Genomic DNA, 19415 nt, shown 5'->3' on the forward strand with positions numbered 1-19415 from the left:
CCTGTACAGATGCCTCCACACTCATTAGAGAGGGGAACACTGTGCTTAGAGAACTTTCAGAGTGCAGGGTAACAAGTCCATTCTCTGTCTAGGAGAAGATACTACCTTATCCCTCCAAGGTTGTCACTTGCTACAAACATAATCCTGAAGAAAGGCCTGAGTGAAGACCAGTGAGAGCCTTGCATTCTTGATACATCCAGCAAGACTGGACAGGGACTCTTAGGGCCTGTTAGCAGGTTGCCTTTCCCAACAAAAGTCACAGGTTCTTGCCCTTAAAGAGCTTACATTTTGAAATTAGAAGGATTCTTGCTGATTAAGGGATTTCATCCTGTGATGTTTTACTCCTCCTCAACTATGTCAACATGACCTTGAAGCTTGCATTGGCCTCTTCCCCAATTTTAGTTTTATACTCACTGTTTCTCCATCTTCCATTGTTATGTACATCTTCCTTGTTAAGTCTCATGCATTGGTCAGATCTTGCCTACATCCCAGGAGCTATATTGCTGTCCCAAAGGCTGGACTGACTTTCTCAAGACGTTCCCAGGCAATTTCCTTAAATCCTGACCATCCATTCTGGATAGTCAGTTACTCTTACCCAAAGCAATTGCATAAAGCAAGTGCCCCATGTAGACCTGAAGACTCAGGCAAGTCACAATTTTGCCCAGGCTGTGATATAACCTGGGTCACCCTGAGCTAGACTTCAAGACTCTCTGGGCATCTATGTCTGCTGTGTACAGCTAGATGTTACATGTGTGTGGCAGAGGAGGACTGTCTGTCTTCTTCATCTATTGTTTTAAAACAAAATTTGGAGTTTAGTTGAAATCAGAACAGGGATACATTAAGCAAACAAAAAGTACTTTTCTGATTATCAATTTTTGGACTCAAAGCATCTTCAAAACATTGGGGATCCAGCTTATCCCTGAGAGACATCAGCCATCACTAAAAGTTTCACTCTTTGAACTATTCATTCACATTTTGTTGCAGAAAACAGGACAAAGTTCCAGAGATATCCTTGCTTTCTTTTTTTTTTTTATCCTTCCTTTCTTCTTTCTAAAATATACTCACAAGCAGGGTCTTTTCATAGTTCAAAAGAAAAACAAATAGCTTTCTTTCTTGGCTAGTTGGCCTGTTACTCTCACCCTGGAATCTGATCTCTCAATAAGAAGGCCCAGAGCACCAAATTCAAGCAGAAATTCCAAGGACATCACTTTACTTGTCATTCTATGAAGGTAAGGATGCTTTAGTCATTCTATGAGAGAGACAATCTTCTGGAATTATTACACCAGTCAATAGTCCCAGGAGGGTGGGTTGGTGGGTGGAAAGGAGGGTGAATGCAATAGCTAAGGGGTAAGGGAAAAGAATTTCTTTTTATCATCAGGTCTAGTTCTTTAAAGCATGATCATGCAATGAAATTTTGCCATGAGTGGTGACCAATATTAGAAAGAAAATATTTGTTTGTCTTACAGTTGCTTGACTCTGAAGATTCTGAGCTGTCCCAGCCTATGTCCATGAAGGATTGTAAAGAGCCCTCAATTCACCTGTGCTCTCCCAAGAGAGAGCTAGCACATTATAGGGTGGTGGCAACCCACCATTTTTAGCACCAACTGCTGAAAGATAGAAAAGAAAAGAATTGAGGATTCTCAGAAAAGAGAAGACTTGAAGGTAACCATGTAAGATTTATTCTATAGCCTCAAGTAAGATGGTATAATATACAATTTTTTAAAAAATTTACACTGTTCTCTGGATTCCAGCTGTGTTCATTCTATAAAGCAGTGTATCTAAATGTTTTTCCAGATATATTGGGCATGATAGCCAGTTTACCCAGTATGTTATAGTCTTGGTTATGATGAACATAGTTAAGAAGTAGAAGAGAGGGTGAAAGATTGGAAGAATATGGAAATGTGAGAGATTGTGGCTGTGTAGCAACCGTTAATTTATATGCATGGCTGTGTATGTGAATGAGAATGTACATGATACATGCTTTAAAGATGGTAGTGTAATACATGTATCTGTATGTATGTATGATAGAAATAACTAGCCCATTGTATATTAGCTCCAAGCTACTACTGTGGTTTTAAAAAGCTGAAAGAGTCATTTCCTTGCCAGCTTCATTATGTCACATATAAATATATGTTCTGTGTGGGAAACAAAAATATTGTGTAGGCAAAGGAATTTCTATGAGAAAGATACAGTCTTTGAAAGAGACTTAAAATCTATGACTAAACGAGAGAAATAAATGACATTTCTAATACAATGCCCTTGTCAGGTTATATTAGAGAAAATTTATGTCACTGACAAGCCAAAGAAGGAGGCATTTGTATGCTACTGACAGTTGGTACAATATGTGTGTAGAAATGAACTTAAGTGTGGGAAACAAAAAAAGAAAAAAGAAAAACCTGGAAGAGAGCTGACTAGGAAGAGAACAAATAGGAAAAAGTGAAATACTTAGCTATATGAAACAATTTTAAAATAGTACTGTGTTAGATTCTCAAGGATGGATATGTGCTGACACAGTGTCTGGGATTTCAGACCAAGTCCTCAGGTTCACTTTGGATTAAACTTATTACCCCAGACTTGAGCCAAGAGCTCACCTTCATCATGACCACTCAGCTATTAGCATCTTGGGGTATTGCAGTGTAAATGGATCATACAGAAGTTCTTCTGGTTTTAGAATAAAATGGCAAAGTTGGAGAGAGCTCCCATGAAGATAATGCTCTAGTCAGGCCTGCAAATATTGGCTGAATAGAAGGTTTGGATAGAAAGTTTCAAGCAAAGAATCTGACTAAGTACTATTATGAGTTAACTAAATTGAGGAAATCTAAAAATTTCTCATAAAGTTTCAGAATGGAATTAATTCTTATGCTACCTTTCATAGATGCCCAGTTTCTTAAGAAATTACCCTTGCTTTTGGACAGTGAGCCACATCTTGGATTCATTCGAGGCCTCTGTGTTGCTCCACTGGATGAAGCTGACTGCCCTGGCAATATGACTGTGACTACACAGCTTGGAATGAAGTAGGCTTTGGACCACTGGTAGGAGGAACCGCCTCCCAGAAACCAGAGACATTCAAGAGGGGTTAGATAACTATGAGTTACATTTGGCACCTACCAAAAAGTGCTGCTGAAAACGTGGGATTCGGAGGCCAAGGAATGAGGGGGATTGAGAGTCCACACTGTCCAGTGCTGGGGATTATTTTGCTAACATGTACTATACACAAGCAGAAATTTAACAAATACTTGGCTGATGAGCTCATTAAGCATTTTGTATCCTCATGAATTGTGGAAACTAAAACTGGATTTGGTGTATTAATGTCATTGTCATTTATGTATTACAACACTGAGCAAACAAGTAAGTAGTTTTTGTTGGCAAGACATCTTTTTTTTTAAATGACAAGGATAAAAAAGAAATATTAGAAATGACTCCATCATTAAGGGCTTATACCTTGGGAGACAAGACATACTGATAAAGAAATAATAACGCAAGTCATATTAGATCAATTCCAAACACATTTGTTCCCCCACTCCTTCCGGAGACTTGAAAGGCAAAGCCTTACTCTTTTGAACTAGTTTCTCTTTTTTTTAATCCCTCTTCTGTCATCTCTCTACCATCTTCAATCTTCAGTGTTGAGTTGGAAAACTTAGATCATTTGTAAGTTCTCATGATAATTTGGTTTGAGAAACACAGTGTAGGCAGCAATTGTGGGGGAGGAACAGTCCCAGGGGAGTGGTAGTTGCTGGGTCTTTTACAGAAAGAGCAGGACTCTGATAACTAGATATAGACGCGATGGGTATTTCAGGAAGCAGGAAGAGCCTGAACAGATCATGTCTCAGGGATGAATGAGACCTGTTTTGCTGCAGTGAGTAGTGAACCCTGGAAAAGAAAAACTGTTGCAGAGAGATGGGGAGTGGGCAGGTGGTTAGAGGTCTCTAATAGGGACTTATTTAATCTCTAAGCAGTGAAAAGTCAATGCATGCTTCTACATAAGAATTTAATTTATACCAAACAGGTTTTAAGAAGAATTCTGGATTGATGTATAGAAGATGCGAGGAAGCAAGAGACAGACTACAAAATGATACTAAGCAGAACTAGAAAGAAATGTAATAATCATCTTAGTCAACTCACTCAATTTCTGGTGTCTGGTGTGTGTGTGTGTGTGTGTGTGTGTGTGTGTGTGTGTGTGTGTGTGTGTTTGTGTGTATTAGGGGTGGAGAGCAAGGAAATTTAGCAGAGAGGTTGCCTAAGGTCACAAGCTAATTAACAGCAGAAATAGGCTAGACCTGACACACAGTTTAGGACTAGATCCCCTATATGAGGGGTCCCCAAACCCCAGGCCACAGATTGGGACCGGTCTCTGGTCTGGTAGGAACTGGGCCACACAGCAGGAGGTGAGCAGTGAGTGAGTGAGTGAAGCTTCATTTGTTTTTACAGCTGCTCCCCATACCTCCCATTACCACCTGAGCTCCACCTCCTGTCAGATCAGCCCTAGCATTAGATTCCCATAGGAGTGCAAATTCTATTGTGAATTCTACATGGGAGGGATCTAGGATCTAGGTTCCACACTCCTTATGAGAATCAAATGCCTGATGATCTATCACTGTCTCCCATCACCCCCATATAGGACTCTCTAGTTGCAGGAAAACAAGTCCAGGACTCCAACTGATTGTGCCTTATGGTGAGTTGTATAATTATGTCATTATGTATTACAATGTGATAATAATATAAATAAAGCACACAATAAATGTAATGCACTTAAATCATTCCAAAGTATCCCCCACCCCCCGGGGCCTGTAAAAAAATTGTCTTCAATGAAACCCATTCCTGGTGCCAAAAAGGTTGGAAACCACTGCCCTATATCATTGTTAAGAATCTATGGCAACATCCAGAAGCTAACAAAGGAAGGCCAGAAGTGGGGCCTGACATTTTATCCCGATTAGAAAGCCATTTGAGAGGAAGTAGAACATAAGAATCAATCAGCCAGGCATGTTGGCTCACGCCTGTAATCCCAGCACTTTGGGAGGCTGAAGTGTGTAGTTGGCTTGAGCTCAGGAGTTCAAGACCAGCCCGGGCAACATGGAGAAACCCTGTCTCTACAAAAAATCCAAAAAATTTAGCCAGGTGTGGTGGCCTGTGCCTGTAGTCCCAGCTACTTGGGAGACTGAGGTGGGAGGATTGCTTGAATCCAGGAGGTCAAGGCTGCGGTGAGCCAAGATGGCTCTAGCCTGGGTGACAGAGCAAGACCCTGTCTCAAAAAAAAAAAAAAAAAGAATCAATGAAGATATGATTGGTAATTGAATTGTGTATTCGTTTCCTATTGCTGCTCTACCAAATGACCATAGACTAGATGGGTTAGAGCAGCACAAGTTTATTATCTTACCATCCTGAAAGGTCAGAGGCCTGAAATTGGTTCCACTGGGCTAAAATCAAGATTTCAATAGGGCTGCCTTCCTGCCGGGTAATGTAGGAGATCTGTTTTCTTGCCTTTTCCAGGTTCTGGAGGTTGCCTGCATTCCTTGGCTCCTGAATCTCTATCATCTTCAAAGCCAGAAATTTCCTTTTGAGTCTTTCTGAGGCTGCATCACTCTGACCTTGACTCTTCCATCTCCATCTTCATACTTAAAGGATGCTGGTGATTACGTTGGACCCTCCTGTACAATCTAGGATACATTTTTAACCTTAAGGTCAGTTTATTAGCAACCATAATACCCCCCTTGGATATAATGTAGCATATTCATAGGTTTCAGAAATTAGGACATGGACATCTTTGGGGGAAAGGGAGGAAGCCATTATTCTGCCTACCATAGACCATAGACCATTCTGCCTACCATTATTTTACCATACGGAGGTAAAATAAATAAAAGATAACACCAAGCTTTTATAATTGAGAAACTGTAAAGACAAGGGTACACATGACAGAAATAAAGAAGCTGAAGAGGGGAAACTGATAGGGGGGCAAATCATCTGAGAAATGTCGTGCTTTAATTTGTGGTGTTCTATTCAGATGAAATATCCCAACAGGCATTATGAAAGCTGAGGGTTAGAAATGTTGCTAGTTAGTGCTAACTCCTACTGTAGTAAGACCTTTTTCATGTTCTTATTTTTTTCTATCAGTATGTTTCCTTATATTCAACACTTTTTGGCAGTAAAACTTAAAGACAGAATATATATAAATGTCTGCTATGCATGACAGATTTCATATTATGATTAACATGCCTTACTATTCCAGAATTTAGTTATCTTGCCTTTAAAATGATTTTCTCATGGACACATAGTGTTATATTATGTATAAGAAGCTTAAAAAAGGTTCTATGTGTTTCTTATAGTGCCAGTGTTTTAATGGTATTCTATACAACTTCAGATGAAAACTCTTCTATTTAATAGATGCAGTATTCAAAGTTGAAAGACAGTTATCTTTATAAACTAAAATAACAGCAGTTGGCTGTGATTAAAAACATTTTCAGATAGTTGCACATATCACTAACAGGTACCACTGCAAATTATTCCAAATAGCATTCCAGAGCCAGTGCCAACTTTCTATCATTTTGAGAAATTTATTTCCCTAAGTATACTGCTTCTAAAGTTTATTCTGATTCTGTGATTGGTCAATGCTGATAGGGTACAAGAAAAAACAAGATAGCAAGACTTATATGGTACGGCAATTAAAACAGCACTTTATTAACATAAGGCAAGACAAATAGACTAAGGGGAAAGAATAAATAATTCAGAAACACAAAAATCTGTACAGGAAACTTGATATACAACACTTATAAATCAGTAGGGCAAGGGCTGTGGGACAAGTAGCGATTTGAGGAAAAAGGTAAAAGTATTTATCTATTTTATACAATACAAAAAATAAATTTCAGGTGGATTAACATCCATATATGACAACCAAAACCTTACAATGTTTAGAAAAAATATAGCAGAATATGCTCATATCACTAAAATTCCTGGCCATTAGGACAGAGATGGTTAAATTTAATGATACAAAAATTTAAAATTTGCATCTGACAACAATGCTATTTAAAATTTTTAAATACAAGCCAAAATTGGGAAAGATTTTTGAAATATGTATAACTAACAGAGGATTATTATCCAGACTATATAAACAGTCCTTGCAAAGGAAAAGAAAAACATTCACAGAAGCAACACCTAAATAGCAACAAATACATGAAAAAAAAGTTTGATCTCACCATAATTCAAGAAAATAAAATTAAAATGCAATGAGATATTATTTCATTACCATCAAATTGACAAAAAATTTGAAATGATAATTTTAAATGATGATCAGGGGTTGGAGGTAATAATATTTCAATATTTCAACCACTGCCAGCAAGGATGCAATTTGGTATAAGATTTGAAAATAAGCTTATACTGTACTTTATTTAAACTGATCATAACCTATAACCTAGAAACTTCCAATTTCAGGTATATACCCCTAGATAAATATATGTAGACATGCCCACAGAAACATATTCAAGAAATGTTTTTTTCCAGTATTTTTTGTAGTGATGAAAATTTGGAAACAACTTATATTTTCACCACTAGAACAATAGATATTAATTGTGTTATTTTAGCACAATGGAATACTATACAGAATTTAAGTATATAAACTAGATCTACATATGTTTATATGGACAGATTTAAACTTTTAAAACACCACACAATGTGTAAAAAGCAAGCTGTGAAGTCTATTTTTTCATTATGCCATTTATGTAAAATGTAAAAAACATTCCAAATAGACTCATGTTTTATTTATAGACATACATATAATTAGTAAAAGGACAAAAATATGGACTGGGTGCAGTGATGCATGCCTGTAGTCTTAGCTCCTCAGGAGGCTGAAGTGGGAGGATTCCTGGAGCCCAGGAGTTCAAGACCAACCTGGTTTATACAGCAAGACTCCATCTGAAAAATAATAACACACATGAAAAGGACAAAAATATAGATGGAAATGATGTGCACCAACTTTATGATAGTTGCTCTTTCTAGGCAAAATGGGCAAAGTGAAGATAGGGGATTTCAACTTATTTTGTAACTTTTTGTTTCTTAAAAAAATCTGGTGCAAAATTGGCAAACATATATATTAAAGTATATATATTATATAAACATATATTTTTAGACAGAGTCTCACTCTGTCCTGCAGGCTGGAGTGAAGTGGTATGATCTCAGCTCACTGTAACCTCCACCTCCAGGGTTCAAGTTATCCTCCTGCCTCAGGCTCCCGAATAGCTGGGATTACAGGCACGTACCAACACACTTGACTGATTTTTGTATCTTTAGTACAGATGGGGTTTTGCCATATTGGCCAGGCTGGTCTCGAACTCCTGACTTCAAGAGATCCTCCTACCTTGGCCTCCCAAAGTGTTGGGATTACAGGCGTGAGCCACTGCGCCCGGCCTGGCAAACATAGTTTTAAATGTTGGAGATATTTTAGTGAGTGTCTACTACATATTGCCTATGTAATTATTTAGGGTTTTAAAAATTATTCATTTTATTTATTTCCTAACAGTTCTACGGAAATATAACATATTCCATATATATTACTCAATTTGTATTGTAAAATTCAAAGGTTTTCAGGATACTCACAGAGTTGTGCAACTATCACTATGATCAATCTTACAACATTTTCATCATCCCAAAAAGAAATCATGTATCCACCAGCATTCACTTCCCAGTTTCTCCCAACCGTTCACAACCCTAGGAAACCAGCAATCTACTTTTGATCACTATAGATTGACCTATTCTGGACACTTCATATAAATGGAATCATACATATGTAGTCTTTTGTGATTGGCTTTTGTTCACTTAGCATGGTGTTTTCAGTGTTTCATTTCTGTTGTGGCATGTATCAGCACTTCATTCTTTTTTATGGCAAAATAATATTCCATTTTGGGGTATATTACATTTTGTTTATCCATTCATCAGTTGATGAACCTTTGGATTGTTCTACTTTTGACTGTTAGGAATAATGCTGCTATGAGCATTTGTATACAAGTTATTATGTGAACATATGTTTATATTACTTAGGAATGCAATAGGTAGGTCATATGGTAATTCTATGTGCAACCTAGAGGACCTGCCAAACTGTTTTCCAAAGCAGATGCGTTGTTTTACATTCTCACGAGCAATGTGTGAGGGGTCTAAGTTCTTCACAGCCTGACCAACACTTGTTATTGTCCGTCTTTTCTAATTACAGCCATCCTATTGAGCGTGAAATGGTACCTCATTGTGGTTTTGATTTGCTTTTCTCTGATGACTAACGGTGTCTAGCATTCCCTGTGCTAATTGTCTCTATCCCTTTTTAAATGTATGAAATACTTTATAATCAAAAAATAATTTAAACAACTGTTGCAAATGAAATCTTGGTATGGAGGCTAATAGCATCTAGAGCCTGTTAACATTGACTTGGGTGAGTGTTGAAAAAAGAATAATATTTTAAATACATTTTTGGACACATATTTGGCGAAAATTGCACAGACCATGAAGTGAGAAGAATACAAAATCAGTGGTAAAGTAGTTAGTAGATTGTTAATGTAACTACATAAAAACACAAAGCTTCCATTCCACAATTGTGAGGAAGGAGTGTGTAAGGTTGTCAACCTCATTAATGAGTCATTATTCATAACCTTTTTTATGCAATGAAATACTAGCAGAATAGTAGAATTGGAACGCAGTGAGACAAAGAGGCTAGTGGGTGCTCTCCCCCAGTAATTAAAAATAGAAAGATCAAGCCAGTTGTGGTGGTTCATGCCTCGAATCCCATTACTTTGGGAGGCCAAGGGGGAGGATTGCTTGAGTCCGGAAGTTTGAGTCAGCCTGGGCAACATAGGGAGACTCTAGCTCTGCAAAATAAAAAAATTAGCTGGAGATGATGGCATATGCCTCTCGTCCCAGTTACCCAGACGCCTGAGGCAGGAGAATCACTTGAGCCTGGGAGGTTGAGGCTGCAGTGAGCAGTGACTGTGCCTCTGCACTCCAGCCTGGGTGACAGAGGGAGATCCCGTCTCAAAAAATACGCATATATAGAGAGAGATCATAAAATCTGAAACAGAACTTCTAGTGAAAACAGTCTGTTCTGTAAAAACATATTGTTTAAAAAGCAAGCACGAATCTCTATTCTTGACTGCTATAAATCAAATTTGTATAAAAGTTTGATGAAATTTGATTATTAGGTCAAGAATCAGATCAATACATTCTTTTACTCCATGAATAGGATGACCGTGCCAGGACATCACATGATTGTGAAAGACTTATTTACAAAGAGCTGTGTTGAAGTCACAGTTGGTATGAATGGGGAGAATTAATCCAACTTTTGTTTCCTAAAATACTCTCATTTATTTCAAATACTGTACCTGGTTTAAGGGGATCTTTTTGTGTGTACCTTTTTGTGTGCATGTGTGATAAAGGGGCACTAGGAAAGTGTCCATTGTGAGAAAATCAGTGAGCAAGTGAAAAGAAAGATCCACCTCCTCTAGCAACCATCTAGGGAGCCACAAGCAAGATATCTGTATTTTAAACATTTGAACATGCTGTAAGAATGATCAATTTAGTTAATATAATACATGAAAGAATCAGTAATAACATCAATGACTGCAGCTAAAGAAGGAAGATAAAATATTGTCAGAATGTTTAAGTCCTTTATGCCCTCCTCACTAATTTCAATTTTGGTTAAGTTAATTTGCAAATTAAAGGAAGAATCAGCCTCCAGGATACATGACTTCTCACAAAAGAAACAGCACTTGCAAATCTCTGAGGACCACAGCAGCTACTATGCATGATCAAGAGAATTACCAGTCATTCATTCACTCAGCAAATATTATTGCATCCTACCATGGGCCAGGCACGCTAGGAGCACATTATGCAAAAAGGAAGCAGGTATGTAAACATAGCATAACAATATGGAGTGATCAATTCTAAAGTATACATTTTCTAGCCAGATGCGGTGGCTCACACCTGTAATCCCAGCACTTTGGGAGGCTGAGGTGGGTGGATCACCTGAGGTCAGGAGTTCGAGACCAGCCTGGCCAACATAGTGAAACCCTGTCTCTACTAAAAATACAAAAAGTTAGCTGGGCGTGGTGGCAAGCACCTGTAATCCCAGCTACCAGGGAGGCTGAGACAGGGGAATTGCCTGAACCTGGGAGGCAGAGGTTGCAGTGAGCCAAGATCACGCCATTGCACTCTAGCTTGGGCAGGAAGAGCAAAACTCCATCTCAATAAATAAATAAATAAATAATAAATAAATAATAAAGTATATGTTTTCTTAGGATTTTAATAGGAAACTGAAGAGGTCACATAAGTTGCATTCTAGTCACAAAGGCTCTTTTAAAAAGGAACTTTTGAGTTGAGCTGCAAAGAATGAGTTTTAGGGGCAGAACCAGTTTGGGGAAAAGAATTAGACACAGAGAAAGCATCGTGTGTTCAAAGGCAAAAGAGGACAAAAGCCCACATTTGGAGAAACGCTCATAATTTAGTACATTTGAATTTGAGGGCCTCTGTGTGGGGTCAGAAGGCTGGTGAGAGAGGACATTAGCAATGGGCTGTTCATGAATTGCCTTGTTTGTGGGATGATCAGGACCTTGAACTTCCTTTTGAAGATAGTAGGGAGGCACAGAAGATCTTAAAGCAGGGCGTCAGTACGATGAATGTGATTCAGAGGTCTAAGCCTCAATGGTCTGCAACTAAAAATAAGATCACATTTACTTTCAATGATCAATGTATGCTGAGCCATTTATTAATCTGTTGAATCCATCCTTCTGTACTTTGTATCTGTTGGGCTGCTCTGTTGCCTCTGACCCTCATGAAACATCAGCCTTGCTGGGCACAGTTACCTGCCCTTGTTCACTGCTTTTGTTACCTCCACACTGGTCCAGGAGAAGCTGTACTGCTCTGTACTCTTTTGCTTTGTTGAAAGCAAGGCCGCAGGCTTGTTCCCATTTTTTTTTTTTAACTCGTCATAGAAGAGGTGAGATCAGACTGTATTGGTAACTATGGAGAGGGGATACAACCCTGAGAATTAACTACAACTTTCACACCAATCCCTGTTCTTGTCCCCCATTTCTGATCAGGCAGACACCTTGACTAGATCTGTGTGTCAGGGCAGCTCCTCAATTCCCACAAAGCCATTCAGGTGTGTCCTTTACTGGGAGACAAAAATCAACCACTTTCTGGCCCAAGAGAAAGGAAGCATCTCTTCCCTCCTATGTCCATCTAGTGTCAGCTGTCCAATCCTCATTGTGAGCCTGAGATTTAGTTAGTGGATAGGTGATCGACAGGGGAAGCATGTTCCCTTCAGGGAAAAGACCATTCCCACCTGTTGCTCTTATGATCCCAAGAGCAAGATCACAAAATTTCATCTCATCCAACTACCAAAATTACTATAAAGCTTGGTTCTGATATGATTCCTAATTTCTCCTCGTAAGAGACTGGAGAAGCATGGTCAAACATGGGTAAGAAATTGTCTCTTTGTATGTAATAGATAAGAGCTTGGGCTCCCAAGTCAGAATTTAAGATGTGATTCTGTCACTTACTAGACTATGTGACCTTGGTAAATTAAGTTGATCAACCCTTCTTAGACACAGGTTCATCATCTACAAAATGAGATAAATAATAATATCGGCCGGACGCGGTGGCTCACACCTGTAATCCCAGCACTTTGGGAGGCCGAGATGGGCGGATCACGAGGTCAGGAGATCGAGACCATCCTGGCTAACACGATGAAACCCCATCTCTACTAAAAAATACAAAAACTTAGGCGGGCGAGGTGGCGGGCACCTGTGGTCCCAGCTACTTGGGAGGCTGAGGCAGGAGAATGGCGTAAACCCGGGAGGCGGAGCTGGCAGTGAGCCGAGATCGAGCCATTGCACTCCAGCCTGGGCCACAGAGCCAGACTTGGCCTCAAAAAAAAAAAAAAATAATAATAATAATATCTACATTCAACATTACTGTGAGGATAGAAAGGTAAGATTGTAGAGCTGCAACACAGTGCCTGTCATGTCATAAGCAATAAATAGTAGTGATTATTATTACTATTATTATATATAATTTTGGTTCTTCCTTTTCTGGGTTATTTTATGTGTTTCGCATTGTTCTGCATTATTATTTTACTAATATCAAAGCTTTCATATCATAACAAATGATTTTTAGTCTTTTCTGCCTCTACAATTATTCTAATACCAATTATTTTACTTTTTTTCTAATGCATGTTTTCTGAAAATTTCTGGCTTTAATTGTTACCTAGGAAAGCATCTGATATTAAGTATTAAAACCTGAGAGACTGTTTTTTTAAATTGTGACTGGATTTCAAATGTTACTTCTTCTGGATGTTTGAACTTGAAGCCTTTTCTCTGTCAGAGTATAATGTGGTTCTTACTCTTGCAACGTAATTTCAGAAATTAATAAGCATGTTATAATTAATGTAGCTTATCTTCATATTTTTATTTCATTCATTCTACACAGCTTAATTTAAAGGTTTTGTAGAAGGTAATGCCACTAGATGCTGCTAGTAAGTAAGTCATGTTTCCTATCTTTAAAGAATTGTAATTTTCAGCCAGGTGGGGTGGCTTATGTCTGTAATCCCAGCACTTTTGGAGGCCGAGGGGGTTCGATCACTTTGAGGTCAGAAGTTCGAGACCAGCCTGGTCAACATGGTGAAACCCTGTCTCTACTAAAAATACAAAAATTAGTTGGGTGTGGTGGTGTGCACCTGTAGTCCCAGCTACTCGGGAAGCTGAGGCAGGAGAATCACTTGAACCCGGGAGGCGGAGGTTGCAGTGAGCCGAGATCATGCTACTACACTCTAGCCTGGGTGACAGAGTAAGACCCTGTTTCAAAAAAAAAAAAGAATTGTAATTTTCTACAGAAGACAGACATGCAAAAGATAATAGAAATACAATCTTGTCAGTGCAATAATAAGAGTCATGTTTGATTTAGGCACACTTAGCAGCACAGTGTAGGGAGTGGTAATTGTGTAGCTGGCTGTAGAGGTGGAAGGGTAACAGAAAGCTTCAAAGAGAAGGTCATGTTTACATTAGATCTTGGCAGATACACTCTATATACCAATAAAGAGAGGGAAGTCATTCCATTTAGAAAGAATGTGCGTGCATTTATGTATATATACATACATATTACATGTATGTATGTATGTGATGTGCGTGCACTTATATATGTATACATTATATGTATATATGTGATATGTGTTTATGTGTGTATGCATGCATGAAGGTATAGCAGCAGGAAACAATATGATGGATCTTTAAGGAAATTGGAGGGAGATGATAATAGAGGAAGACATATCATGGAGAGTTTATTCTATCTGATGACAGAGATTGGACCCTGCTCTGTAAACAATGAAGGACGATGTTTTACATATGGTTGTCACATTATCTTATTTGTATTTTGGGGACAGTCAGTCTGGAAGCAGTTTGAGAGATGGCTTAGAGTGAAACTAGATGTGGTTTGACCTGTAAGGAGACCTTTGTAACAACCTAGGGAATAAATGCAAAAAGCCTGAAATATGTTAGTGGTCGTGAGGATAAAAAGGATGGGGCAAGCATGAACATATTTTGAGAAGGAATTGATAGGACTTAGTGACCTAGTAAATATGGGTGAAGAGTAGCAACTCTTAATTAATGATTTTGGAAGAAGGATGATGATTTTAATCTGGGGCTGATGAGTTGGAGATTCCTGTAGGATATACAGACAGTAATGTGGCTTATATGTGTGGAACTCAGTAAAGAAGTTTGGATTAGAGAAAAAAGTCTTGAGAACTATGATCAGGAAATGTAGAATTATAATAGAAGACCAGGAGGAACACTCTGCAGAACACCAACACTCTCCAGGGAGAAGGAGGACAGAGACCATCGGAGACTGTGAAGCCATTGAATAGACAAAATAAAGCTCAGGTGAAAAACCCCAGAGGCATAGCACCATCAAAACATTCAGTGAGGAAGTAGTCTCCTAATAGCACCAGAAACTCTGAATAACTTATCCTTGGAAGGAAAGACACTAGCAATCCCTACTCATTTTTTTCTTATTCTTTCATTTTATTGTTTTGCCTGTTGAAGCCTAATCTTGCACATTGTTGTTGGACAATAACTGACAAACAATATTAATGATGCCTGTGAAACTAGAGAACATAGAGTTTTCTCACAAATCAAAGAAATAAAATGGAATTCCCCTCTTCAACAAATAGAAGAAAATGCCATAAGATTTGTCATTTACTGTGTCATGAACTCTTTCAATTTTATTAAATCTGAGAACATCATCCTCATAAAAACAAAAAATTAATTGAAAACGACCTCACTATGCCTTATATTGAGTTAGTACTATTCTCTCACTACATAATAAAATTTTTCATTTATCATCAGAAGTGATCTGCTGTGTTCCATTTAACGCTACACAGAAAATTTTTCTATTCTTGTTTACTTTTTACTACATTATCAAAATGCAATTTAAGAATATTCAACAGAAAGAGAATTAAAATACTGCCTTTTAAAATAAAAAATGGTCTACCCAATAAAAATATTTAATCAAAATTTAAAAATATAGCAAGGAACATTTCTTACTTTGTTTTTATTACCATAATAAATACAACACCAATATTGTATCCTGGTGACACATTTGTTCTGACCAGTTTTCTGAGTAGAAAAGCATTAGTTATACATGAAACTTGAATCCTGACTCAAGTTTGAGTAATCCTGATTCAAGTATAACTTTGGACCTTACAACTCTGCTATATTTTTATTGTGGTTAAGTAAACCACAATAAAACTCTGCCATATTTTTATTGTGATATAAAAATAAATAAACTTTTTAAACTCTGTGATATTTTTATATTGGTTTTATTTACAAAGCAGGTCATTTTCACAGTTTGACAGTATTATATAATAAAGAAGAAAAATTTTCCATGGGAATGAACCTTGAACATAAAAAAGAATCCTCTTTCCAGTCTATAGAGATTAAAGATGGTTACATTTAGTTTTCATCCTCTTATCAAAAGAAGGAATTTATGTCCATTTGCTTTAAATCCAGGCAGAGTCTGTGTGACTGCTTGACCATTAGCATATAGCAGGATTGATGCTAAGCTGAAGCTCTGGGCCCAATTCCTAAAATACTGATAGTTTCAACTTCCCATTGGAATATTTTTTTCTGGAACCCAACTGCCATGTTGTGAGGAAGTTCAAGCAATCTCCTGGGGAGGTCCACATGGAGAAACTCATGTGGGAAGGAGCCAAGGTACCCATCAGTATCTCTGTCTCTCTGTCTCTCTCTCTCTCTCTCTCTCTCTCTTTCTCACTCCAACTTGTAAAGATAAAAGAAGAGGACAGCCATCTGTCCAGGAAGAGGGCCTTTACCAAGAACCCAATTGAGCTAGCACCCTGATCTCAGACTTCCAGTCTCCAGAATTGTAGAGAAAGAAATGCTTGTTGTTTAGGCCACCTATTCTGTGGTATCTTTGTTAAAGCAGACACTAGCTATGTAAGTGAACTAACTTGCAAGTGGATTCTGTCCCAGAAAACTGCCTCAACCGATGCCATGGGAAAACAGAAACTTACCATCCCAACACAGCCATTCCAAAATTCTAAATTTATGAGCAAAATAAATGATAACTATTTTGTTTAAAATGTTATTTTAAGTTGAGGGGTACACATGCAGGTTTTTTACCTAGGTGAGCTTGTGTCATGGGGGTTTGTCATACACATTATTTCATCACCCAGGTGGTAAGCCTAGTAGATATTAGTCACTTTTTCCTGATCCTCTCTGTCCTCCCTCCATCCACCCTCCTACAGGTCCTAGCATGTGTGGTTTCCTGTATGTGCCTATGTGTTCTCATATTTAGCTCCCGCTTATGAGTAAGAACAAGTGATATTTGGTTTTCTGTTCCTACATTAGTTCACTGAGGATAATGGCCTCCAGTTCCACCCATGTCCCTGCAAAGGACATGATCTCGTTCTTTATTATGGCTGCATAGTATTCCATGGTGCATATGTACCACATTTTCTGCATGTAGTCTATCATTGATGAACATTTAGGTTAAGCCTTTGCTATTGTGAATAGTGTTGTAATGAACATATGCATGAATATATGTTTATAATAAAATGATTTATATTCCTTTGGGTATATACCCAGCAATGGGATTGCTGGGTTGAATGGTATTTCTCTCTTTAGGTCTTCGAGGGATCACCACACTGTTTTCCACAATGGTTGAACTAATTTACACTCCCACCAATAGTGTATAAGCATTCCTTTTTCTCCACAACCTCACCAGTATCTAGAAAACTGTGGTTTTAAGTTAGTAAGCTTTGGGTGGTTTGTTGTAGAATAATAGATGACTGAAGTATAATTTCAGAAATATTGCAATAAAGCCAGGCATAGTAGCTTGTGCCTGTAACCATGAGCTACCACACCTAGTGAAGGCAGGAGAATTGCTTGAGCCCAGGAATTTCAGACAAGCCCTGGCACCATAACCCCATCGCTATAAAAAATTTAAGAATTTAGTTGAATGTTGTGGCATGCACCTATAGCCCCAGCTACTGGGGAGGCTAAGGCAAGAGGACTGCTTGAGTCTGGGAGGTTAAAGCTGCAGCAAGCCCTGGTTCACCCTGGTTGCAGCAGGGTGCTCCAGCCTGGGTGGCAGAGAGAAACCCTGTCTCAAAGAAAGAGAGAAAAAAGAGAGAATACAAAAATTAGCCGGGCATGGTGGTGGGCACCTGTAATCCCAGTTACTCGGGAGGCTGAAGCAGATAATTGCTTGAACTCGAGAGGCGGAGGTTGCAGTGAGCCAAGATTGTGCCACTAAACTCCAGCCTGGGTGACCGAGCGAGACTCTGTCTCAAAAAAAAAAAAAAGGAAAAGAATGAGAGAAAGAAAGAGAGAGAAAGAAAGAAAGAGAAAGAAAGAGAGAGAGAGAGAAAGAAAGAAAAAAAAAGAAAGAAAAAAGAAAGAAAGAAAAAAGAAAAGAAAGAGAAAGAAACAGAAAGACAGATTTTTGCAGTATAAATAAAGAAGCCCTTAAATAAAACATTCATATTGCAATTTCAATAGTCACATGATATAAAAACAAGGATTTTCTATTTTCTTAAATGGTTAAAACAATTTTCTCACACTACACATAGTATATAAACATACTACTTTAATGTTTGTTCTGAGTGAAGTGGAAAGTTGTATTCCAGCAAAATATGAGAAGTATAAGAAATTAACACAGTAAATTCAAACAGAGAGTTACTCTGACAGGTACAATATTTTCAAATATGCTAGCCATATTAATTTAATTCCACTAGCCATGAACTTTTCTATGACATTTCAGTAATAATTTCACATGGGTTAGTTTTCATTCACTAGTTCCTAGCTGAAACCAACTGACTCAGCAAAATTTTAGAATCACAGATTGGGCCAAATGACAAAGACATCAAACAAGGCTTCACCTTGGCTGGGCACAGTGGCTCACATCTGTAATCCTAGCACTTTGCGAGGACAAGGCTGATGTATTACTTGAGCTCAGAAGTTCAAGACTAGTCGGGGCAACATGGCAATACCCCATCTCAACAAAAAATTAGCTGGGCATGGTGGCACATGCCTATAGTCCCACCTACTGGGGAGGCTGAGGTGGAAGGATCACCTGAGCCTGGGAGGTCGAGGCTATAGTGAGCTTTGATGGAGACACTGCACTCCAGCCTGGGCAACAGAGTGAAACCCTGTCTCAAAACCAAAAAAAAAAAAACAAAATCAAAACAAAACTAAACTAAACAACGAAAAAACAAAAAACTTTACCTTAATCAATCACTATTTCTATCTGTAGAATGCTTATTGTTTCTTGGCCACTAAAATAAGATTAATATACTTTTGTGGGACTAAATTTTGACCATGGCTGACAAATAGAAAATATCTTAATAACTGTATGTAAAGCAATAATTTAGAAGTTCCATTATCAATGCAAACATATTGCTTATTTCCACTGGAGTCTTGGGAGACAGTGAAGAGGCATTGTGTGTGATGGTTACTACGTTATGGCAGTCCTCTTCTCCTTCATTATCTACAGCTCTAGGCATGGGTATGTGAACCATGTCTAGCCAAAAAGACCTGGGGAAGTTAGCTGGGGACATTTGGAAAAGATTTCCTCCCATGTAACAGAGAGACGCCCTTGAAGAGAGTACCTCCTTTCTTCATGATTTTATTATACATATATATGAAGATGTGTCATACATGATTCTAGAGAAAGTCCCCTAGTCATCCCACAATCACAAAATTGGCAGAGGGGAATAATGGAAAGAACCTGTGTCTTTTATGACATTGTTGAATCACTTCTCTTATTCTTCAACTGCCTGCCTCCAGACTTCTTTTTGAGTGAAATAACTAAATGTCTCACTGTTGTTTAACCAAGTTGTAATAGAGTATTTTGATTCTTACAGCCAGAAGCAA

The 19415-nt window shown here is 38.2% G+C and overlaps 1 long non-coding RNA gene across 1 annotated transcript; it reads left to right on the forward strand.

Annotated features, from left to right (window-relative positions):
* The first annotated feature begins 3911 nt into the window (after positions 1–3911).
* Positions 3912–6295, forward strand: LOC105481610 (uncharacterized). The gene is made up of 3 exons (XR_987048.3): positions 3912–4097; positions 4619–4672; positions 5488–6295. It is a non-coding gene; the product is annotated as an uncharacterized lncRNA (long non-coding RNA).
* Positions 6296–19415: the final 13120 nt, after the last annotated feature.

The sequence above is a fragment of the Macaca nemestrina genome, chromosome 10 (genome assembly GCF_043159975.1).
Source record: "Macaca nemestrina isolate mMacNem1 chromosome 10, mMacNem.hap1, whole genome shotgun sequence".
Classification (NCBI taxonomy): domain Eukaryota; kingdom Metazoa; phylum Chordata; class Mammalia; order Primates; family Cercopithecidae; genus Macaca; species Macaca nemestrina.